This window comes from Microcebus murinus, chromosome 8 (genome assembly GCF_040939455.1).
Source record: "Microcebus murinus isolate Inina chromosome 8, M.murinus_Inina_mat1.0, whole genome shotgun sequence".
Lineage (NCBI taxonomy): Eukaryota > Metazoa > Chordata > Mammalia > Primates > Cheirogaleidae > Microcebus > Microcebus murinus.
In genome coordinates, this window is record NC_134111.1 from 4,047,090 (window position 1) to 4,056,978 (window position 9,889).

The 9,889-nt window shown below is 42.7% G+C and overlaps 1 long non-coding RNA gene across 1 annotated transcript in view; it reads left to right on the plus strand.

Annotated features, from left to right (window-relative positions):
- LOC105879281 (uncharacterized) overlaps positions 1 to 7,639 on the plus strand; it is a 37,775-nt gene extending 30,136 nt beyond the window's left edge. The window contains exon 4 of the long non-coding RNA XR_001157691.2: positions 6,885 to 7,639. This is a non-coding gene — a long non-coding RNA (uncharacterized LOC105879281). The remainder of the gene's footprint in view (positions 1 to 6,884) is intronic.
- The last annotated feature ends 2,250 nt before the right edge of the window (positions 7,640 to 9,889 follow it).

The window sequence follows — 9,889 nt, forward strand, 5'->3', positions numbered from 1 at the left end:
GACTGAATGCAATCACCATCAAAATCCCAATAAACTTTTTTTTTTTTGCAAAAATAGAAAAATACATTCTAGAATTTATATGGAAACTCAAGAAAACCCGTATAGTCAAAACAATCTTGAAAAAGATGAACGAAGTTGGAGGATTCAAATTTCTTGATTTCAAAACTTACTACAAAGCTACAGTAATCAACACTATGGTACTGGATAAAGACAAATATATAGATCAACGAAATACAGTACAGAGCCTAGAAGTAAACCCTTGAATATATGGTGAAATGAGTTTTGATAGGGTGCCAAGACCATCTAATGGGCAAGGGACAGTCTTTTCAACAAACAGAGCTGGGAAAACTGGATATCCACATGCAAAAGAATGAACTTGAACCCTTCCTTACCTAACCACACATTAAAAAATTTAACTCCAAATGGATCAAAGACCTAAATGTAATAGCTAACACTATAAAACTCTTAGGAGAGAATACAGGGTAAAATCTTCATGACATTCGGTTTGGCAATGATTTCTTAGATATGACACTGAAGTCATAGGCAACAAAAGAAAAAATATACAAATTGGACCTCACGGAAATTTAAAAAATGTGTGCATCAAAGGGCACAATCAATAGACTAAAAAGGCAATGAATGGAATAGTAGAAAATATTTTCAAATCACATATCTAATACAGGATTAAACTTTAGAGTATGCAGAGAACTCCTAAAATTTTACAACAAATAAACAACCCAATTCAAAATTGGGCAAAGAACTTTGTTATGAAAGAACTGAACGCTGGCACCTTGACCTTGGACTTCTCAGCCACCAGAATTGTGAGAAATAAATTTTTGTTTTTTAAGGCACACAGTCTGTGGTATAGTATTTCTTTTTGTTATAGCAGCCTGGCAGACTAAGATAGACTTGAATAAACATTTCTCCAAGGAAGATACACAAATGGCCAATATACACATGAAAAAACACTAAACATCAGCAATTATTTGGGAAATGCAAACAAAACCACAATGAGATACCACCTTATACTCATTAGGATGGTATATATATATATATATGAGGTGTATATATATATATATGAGATATATATATATGAGATATATATATATATATATATCTCAGAAAATAACAAGTGTTGGAGATGTGGAGAAATTGGAACCCTTGTGCATTGTTGGTGGGAATGTGAAATGGTGCAGCTGCCATGGAAAACAGTATGGCAATTTCTCAAAAAATTAAAAATAGAATTACCATATGATTCAGCAGTTCCACTCTGGTTATGTGCCAAAAGGAACTGAAAGCGGGGTCTTGAAGAGACATTGCACACCCATATTCATGGCAGCAGTATTCACAATAGCCAAAAGGCGGGAACAACCCTGGTGTCCATCAATGGATGAATGACTGTAGAGTATATGCACACACATATACAAATGTACACGGCATTAAAAAAGAAGGAAATTTTGATGTATGTTACAACATGGATGAACCTTGGGAACATTATGCTATGTGAAATAAGCCAGTCACAAGAGGACATGTAACTATATGAGGTATTTAGAGTGGTCACAATCATAGAGACAGACAGCAGAGTGGGTGCTGCTGGGGAGCGGGGGTGGCGGAGTGGGGAGTTAGTGTTCAATGGGTACAGAGTTTCAGTTTTGCAAGATGAGAAGAGTTCTGGAGATGGCTGGTGATGGTTGCGCGACATTATGAATTTACTTAATACCACTGAACTGTATACTTAAAAGTGGTTAAGATAATACATTTTTTGTTACGTGTGTTTTGCCACAATTAAAAATATTAGAAAGGCAGAAGAATACGCTTGGATTTATTACTCGTTGTTTTAGGCTGTGCCTCAGGCTCTGTGAGGAACGTTTGTAAGTCTGAGCTCTTGGGGAGAGGTAACACTCAGTGTGATGTGGTTTCCCCCTTCTCCTCCCCTTTCTCCCTTCTTCCTTCTTCTCTCTATTCTTCTTTCTTAAAAATGCAAAGCTAAGTACTAACCCAGAACTTTGTATAATACAACTGTGAGTCACACAATACTTACTTCCGGTCCATGTGTCCATGAGCTGGGTTTGGGAAATACACACACAGTGCCTATGACGTGGCGGTGATTGCCCAGGGTTTGCAGCCATCAGCGTGCCACAGATGCCACGAAGGTTATCTGGAGCTCTCCAGACCAGAGCGAGAGGTGACCGTGCCTTTCCGGTAGTTGAGGGCTTAGTTCTTTACACGATTTAAGAGAGCCTTTATAACAATTTAAAAATGTTTTACAAATAGAAATAAAAATAATTTATGCTTTTTTGACTGCTGTCATAAATGATATTGTACTTTTAATTTTATTTTCCTATTTACTCATTGGTCCTGTGTAGAAAAAAAATAGCATATGCTGATTCAAAAACCTACACAAAAATGTTCATAGTAGCTTTGTTCATAATAGCCTCAAACTGGAAACAACTCACATGTCCACCACACGTGAATGGATAATCCCTACAGTAGAATACTACTTAGCAATAAAAAGGAACAAACTATTGATTAATGTTGCAACATGGGTGAATTTAAAAATAATTATGCTGTGTGAAAGAGGTCCAACAAAAAGTACATACTTCGTGATTCCATTTATGTACATTTTTAGAATATGAAACCTGTATAGTGACAGAATGCAGACAGTGGTTGCTGGAAGATGGGGGAGGGATGGGAGGGAGGGTTGCCAAGGGGCAGCAGGAAACTTCCAGTGATGACAGATATATGTTCATTATCTTGACGGTGGTTTGGGTTTTATGGCAAAACTTACCCAGTCATATAATTTAAATGCGTGCAGTTTATTATATGTCAATTATACCCCACTACAGCTGCTAAAAAATGAATCTTCCAGGACAAGGAAAAAAAGAATTGTTTTTATTGATCTTGTACCCTGCAACTTTGCTAGATCAGTTATTACTTCTTACAGTTTTTTGTAGATTCTTTAAGATTTTCTATGTACACAGTTATGTCTTCTGTGAAAAAGGCAGTTTTATTTATTTCTGATCTGTATGACTTTTAGTTATTTTTTCCTGCCCATGTGCTGGGTAAGATCTCGTGACTATGCTGAAGTGGAGTGGTAAGTGCCTTGCTGTTGATGTCGGGGGAAAGTATTGCCTTTTGTTATGAAGTAGGTCATTAACTGTAAGTTTTTGCAGATACCCTTTATCTGGTTGAGGAAGTTCATTTCTACTCCTTTTTTTTTTTTTTTTAATCATGAGTGTTGTGTTTTGTCCAATGCATCAAATTGGACATCATTGATGCAATCATGTGGCTTTCTCCTTTATTGTGTTAATTCAGTGATTGATTTTTGAATGTTAAGTCAAATTTGTATTCCTGGGATAAACTCCACTTGGTCATGATCCTCACAGTATGTTGGTGGGTTATGCTGGCTTTATGGAGTTGGGAAGTGTTTCTTTCTCCTCTCTTTTCTGAACTAGCTTGTGTAAGATTTGATAGAATTCACCAGGGAAGTCATGTGGGCCTGAAGTTTTCTTTTTGGGAAGGTTTTAAATTATGAGTCATTTAAAAAAACAGCTATAAAGCTATTTGGACCTTCCTTCCTTCCTTCCTTCCTTCCTTCCTTCCTTCCTTCCTTCCTTCCTTCCTTCCTTCCTTCCTTCCTTCCTTCCTTCCTTCCTTCTTCCTCAGTTTACAGCTCCTCAAATTTCTTTTTACCACAGATTTTTCTTTTTATTCTAGTTAAATTATATGGTGATTTTTGTCTTTCAAATGCTGCTATTTAAGTGGTCCAGTTTACTGGCATGGAGTTTGACACAGAATTTCTTTATTATCCTTTCTATGTCTGTAGCATCTGTAGTGATGTCTCCCTTTCCACCCCTGGTATTGGTAATTTGTGATTTTTCTCCTCCTTTCTTTGTTTTGATCAGTCTAGCTAGAGGGTTACTGATTTTCTTAATGTTTTCAAAGAACCAACTTTTAGTTTTATTTATTTTCTCTGTTGATTATTTCCTGTTTCTATTGATTTCATTTTTATATTTATCATTTTCTTTTGTCTACTTATTTTGGGTTTAAATTGCACTTCTTTTTTTAGCTTTCTGAGGTAGAATCTTAGGTGATTTATTTTTAACCTGTTTTTTCTACTCTAGGATAAGTACAGCTTTAGCTGCATTCCATAAATATTGATATTTTATATTTTTATTATCATTTCAATTTATTTAGAGATTTTCAGATCTATATTTTATTGACTTTTAATTTCATTTTGGTCAGAGAAAATATTTTGTATGATTTCAATTTTCTGAAACTTCTTGAGACGTATGTCTGTTCTGGTGAAAGTTCCAGGTACACTTGAAAATGCAGTGCATTGGTTGTAGCGTCCTACAAATGTCAACTGGACAAGCCATTGATTCTCAACCAGGGGTGATTTTTGTCCCCTAAGAAAGATTTGGTAATGTCTGGTGACATTTTTGGTGTCACACCTGGGGGAAGGATGTTGCTGGTACATAGTGAGTAGGGGCCAGGAATGCTGCCAACATCCTGCCATGCACAAAGCAGTCTCCCACAGCAAAAAGTTTGCCCCAATTGTTAACAGTGCTGAGGTTGAGAACCTCTGGGTTAGGTTGGTTAAGGTGTTGCTTAAATCTTCTACATGTTTATTGATATTTTGTCTAATAGTTCAATCAATTAAGGAGAGAAGTGTGTTAAAATCCACAACTATGATTATAGATTATTTCTCTATTTAATTCTGTCAGTTTTTGTGTCATGTATTTTGATGCTCTTTTATTAGGTACAGACATTTTTAAGATTGTTGTATTGTATTTTCTTGATGAATTGGCTCATTTATTGTTATAAGATATTCTACATTAGTCTGCTGGGCCGCTGTAACAAAATACCACAGGCTGGGTGGCCTAAAGAAGAGAAATTTATTTCCTCGCAGTTCTGGAGGCTGAAGTCTAAGATCAAGGTGTTGGCAGGGTTGGCTTATTCTGAAGCCTCTCTCCTTGGCTTGTAGATGGCTGCCTGCCTGTGTCCTCACATGGTCTTCCTTCTGTATGTGTCTGTGTCCTAGCCTCCTCTTCTTAAAAGGACACCGGTCATACTGGGGTAGAGCCCACCCACACGACCTCATTTGAATGTAGGTCCCTTGGTAAGGACTCTATGTCTGAGTGTAGTCATGTTCTGAGGTGATTAGGGTTAGAACTTCAGCACGTGAATTTTGCGGGGACACATTCAGCCCATAATATACTCTCTTTTTTTTCCCTCAAATCTCTGGTACTACTCCTATATTCAATGGGAAAGTTACTGTATGAACTGTATGAACACGGAGCTGGCTGAGGAGAGAAGCAGGTGTGAGAGGAAGGCTTTGTGTGGAAGGGAGCCTCTGAGCAGACACAGCCAGGTCCATTTAGCCTGTCACACTGGGCAAATGTCGCGTTGTCATAATTTGTGTGGTTGTGACGTCTTCATGTATATATTAGGCAGAGACCACTCACTGCCTGATCTTTCCTATTTAAATTTGGTTTGGCTGTGTTGCTCTTTTGCTTTTCCATATAAATTTTAAGTTTAGTTTGTCAAATTATATGACTAACACTATTAATTTAACTGAGGCAAGACTTCCACATTTTATGTATAGATGAGAAACTCCATGGAGTTATAGATTTTATTTTTTAAAAAACTTCATGCAGAGAAGAGGAAAATAGAACTGATCATCTGCTTTAATAAAAAGTGACAAATATTTATATCTTTTAGAAAATAAGGGCATCACTTAAATATTATTATTATTATTATTTTTGAGACAGAGTCTCACTTTGTTGCCCAGGCTAGAGTGAGTGCCGTGGTGTCAGCCTAGCTCACAGCAACCTCAAACTCCTGGACTCAAGCAATCCTTCTGCCTCAGCCTCCCGAGTAGCTGGGACTATAGGCATGCGCCACCATGCCCGGCTAATTTTTTCTATATATATTAGTTGGCCAATTAATTTCTTTCTATTTATAGGAGAGACGGGGTCTTGCTCTTGCTCAGGCTGGTTTTGAACTCCTGACCTCGAGCAATCCGCCCGCCTCGGCCTCCCAGAGAGCTAGGATTACAGGCATGAGCCACCACGCCCGGCCTTCAATACTTTTTTGTTAAAAAAAGAAAAAGTAAGCATATTTGATACTTTCTGCACCTGTAGGGAAAGAGGCAAAACTTACTTCTCCCAGCGTTTTATAAGGGCCTATAGATCTAAGACTAAGTACTAGGACTCCTTTAGTCAGCACGAGTGGAAGGAAAGGAAGGCCAGAAGCTTACAACTTGCAAAATGGAAAAGAAATAGGGAGAATAGGATAATTAAGTAAATGGCATAATATTTTTCATCTATAATCATTTGGAATTTGGGTTGAAACTTCAGTGAACGGATAGACTAATTTGGAGGAGAATTGCCATCTTTATAATACTCAGCCTTCCCACACATGAATGTGTTTTAGCTCTCCATTTACTTGAGTTTTTCTTTTCAAAAAGTTAAATTACTCTTTTTTTTTTTTTTTTATCTGAAAAGGCCTTGCACATATTTTTGCTACATTTATTCCCAGGTACCTGATTGTTGCTTGTGATTGTGAGATCTGCCTTTTGCAGAATTTAATTTCCCAATTGGCTGTCGTTGTTCGGTGGGCGTGTCGCTGTTTGGTGGGCGTGTTTTTGCTCAGTGGGCGTGTTGTTGCCCGGTGGGCGTGTCATTGCTCAGTGGGCGTGTCGTTGCCCGGTGGGCGTGTCATTGCTCGGGGCGTGCTCCAGCAAGCTGGTGAGCCTGCACATGAGTTTCCACATTGTTCTAGTAGATCTCTTTGAGACATCTGCAAACATCATTTGCAAATAGTGATCTTTTAACACTTCCTTCTTAATCCTTGTCCTTATTTTTCTTATCCTGTTTTGGTAGCTAGGAGCTCCAGGACCAGCTTAACTAGAAGTGATGATGGTGTTGAGAGCACGGATACGATGGCAACATCTGTCTTGTTCACGCTCTTCAAGGGAACGCATCTGATGCTGCACTGCTAAGGGCACTTGCTGCTGTAGGTTTGTGACGTGCACTTTACCACGTTAAGGAAGGCTGTTTTTATTTCTGCTTTCTCAGTATTTTTTTCTTAAATCATAAATAAGTGTTGAATTTTATCAAAGGATTTTTATACATTTACTGAGATTATTTTGCTATTTTTCTCCTTTGTCATCTATGTGCACTTACATATGGATGTATCCATATTGGAATGTTTATTATATTTATTCCTGAATGTATCTGCTTGTTTATGTTTTGCATTATTGTATTCATGTATAGTATAGTAAATACATAAACCAGTAACATAGTCGTTTTTTATCAAGTATTGTGTAATGTACATAACTCTATGTGCTATTTTTTCATATAGCTGGCAGCATAGTAGGTTTGTTTACACCAGAACACATGAGTAAGTATTTTTTTTTTCTTTTGAAGTCATTTGGAGTGGAACATGAGTAAGTATTGTGTTACGACTTTATGACAACTGGGATGGCACTAGGCAACCCACGGATTTCCAGCCATTGTAATGTCGAGGGACCACCGAGGTATATGCAGTCTGTAGCTGACCAAGGCGTCGTCATGCTGGCATGACTGCAGAGTCCTGCAGAGGGACTCAGGTTGAGACAAGTTCATGCCAGATTAGCGTGGCCCTAATCTAGTGACCGGTGTCCTCAGAAGAAGAGGAGAATTGGGATACAGAGAAACAGACAAGAAGGACATTTAACGTCCGAGGCAGGATTGAAGCGATGCGGCTGGCGGCCAAGGAGTGCCCAGGGCGCTGGCGCGGGAGCAGGAGCCTCAGGGCAGGGGTTGCCCGAGCCTGCAGAGGGAGCCGGCCCCCAGCACCGCTGCGGGAGGGTCAGGGCAGGGGTTGCCCGAGCCTGCAGAGGGAGCCGGCCCCCAGCACCGCTGCGGGAGCGTCAGGGCAGGGGTTGCCCGAGCCTGCAGAGGGAGCCGGCCCCCAGCACCGCTGCGGGAGGGTCAGGGCAGGGGTTGCCCGAGCCTGCAGAGGGAGCCGGCCCCCAGCACCGCTGCGGGAGCGTCAGGGCGGGTGTTGCCCGAGCCTGCAGAGGGAGCCGGCCCCCAGCACCGCTGTGGGAGCGTCAGGGCGGGTGTTGCCCGAGCCTGCAGAGGGAGCCGGCCCCCAGCACCGCTGCGGGAGGGTCAGGGCAGGGGTTGCCCGAGCCTGCAGAGGGAGCCGGCCCCCAGCACCGCTGCGGGAGGGTCAGGGCAGGGGTTGCCCGAGCCTGCAGAGGGAGCCGGCCCCCAGCACCGCTGCGGGAGCGTCAGGGCAGGGGTTGCCCGAGCCTGCAGAGGGAGCCGGCCCCCAGCACCGCTGCGGGAGGGTCAGGGCGGGGGTTGCCCGAGCCTGCAGAGGGAGCCGGCCCCCAGCACCGCTGCGGGAGCGTCAGGGCAGGGGTTGCCGGAGCCTGCAGAGGGAGCCGGCCCCCAGCACCGCTGCGGGAGGGTCAGGGCAGGGGTTGCCCGAGCCTGCAGAGGGAGCCGGCCCCCAGCACCGCTGTGGGAGCGTCAGGGCGGGTGTTGCCCGAGCCTGCAGAGGGAGCCGGCCCCCAGCACCGCTGCGGGAGGGTCAGGGCAGGGGTTGCCCGAGCCTGCAGAGGGAGCCGGCCCCCAGCACCGCTGCGGGAGCGTCAGGGCAGGGGTTGCCCGAGCCTGCAGAGGGAGCCGGCCCCCAGCACCGCTGCGGGAGGGTCAGGGCGGGGGTTGCCCGAGCCTGCAGAGGGAGCCGGCCCCCAGCACCGCTGCGGGAGCGTCAGGGCAGGGGTTGCCGGAGCCTGCAGAGGGAGCCGGCCCCCAGCACCGCTGCGGGAGGGTCAGGGCAGGGGTTGCCCGAGCCTGCAGAGGGAGCCGGCCCCCAGCACCGCTGCGGGAGCTACTGACACCCCAGGAGGTTTCACCCTAGGTATAGTTACTTCGGACACCGAGATCCAATTATTGAGCCAGCGAGCATTGCCAAGCAAGAAAGGAATATTGTAACACGAAAGACATGTTGCCAGGAGAAGGGTGGACGCGCCTCAAGTCCGCCTTGGCGTGCAGTGACCTGTTACCGCAGCCGGACCCGCCGCTGTGGGGCTCTGCTGACAGTCCCGCTGTTCTCAGCGCGGAGGACCTGTCTGTGGTCTTTCTCATTTCTTTTGTTTTCCTCCAGACGTTAACTATTAACATAACTATTGTTCCTTTCTAATCAATCTTTCTTTTCTTTTCTGGTTGGTTTTAAGATCTTTGTCTTTAATGTCCTGCATTTCACTATGCAATCTTTAGTTTTGGATCTTCTTTTAATTATTGTGTTTGGTATTTACTGAACTTCTGAATTTGAGGATTTGTGGCTTTTATCCATTCTGGAAAGTTCTAAGCCATTATTCCTTTCTTTAACTTTATCTTCAACACCTCATTCTGGAAACTAGATTAGATGTATATTAGTCCTTTTTGCTTTAATCCTTACCTTAATCTTGTTTTTATATTTTGATATCCCTTTGTCTCCTAGTGGTGTGTTCTGAGTTATTTTTCAGATTTCTCTTCCAGTTTGCCAATTCTCTCTTTAGTTGTGTATAATATGCTGTTTAACCCACCCATTTGTGGTTTTTTAATGGCACAATATAACATTTAATTGTGTTTACATTTCTATTGTTGATTATAGCAAACACAGAAAAATATGTAAAATAAACAGAGCTTCACAAACTTTGGTGAAGCCAGCCCTGTGTAATTGCACCAAGTGAGCAAGGAGAGTGTTGCCCGTGCCGCGGCTTGCCCGTGACCCTGCCCCGCCACGCCCTGCCCTCCCTCAACAGGAACCACCGTCTCAGCTTCCACAGCATTCATTTTGTTGCTTTTTGTTTGTTTTATGCATTATGCATCATTTAACAATATAACTT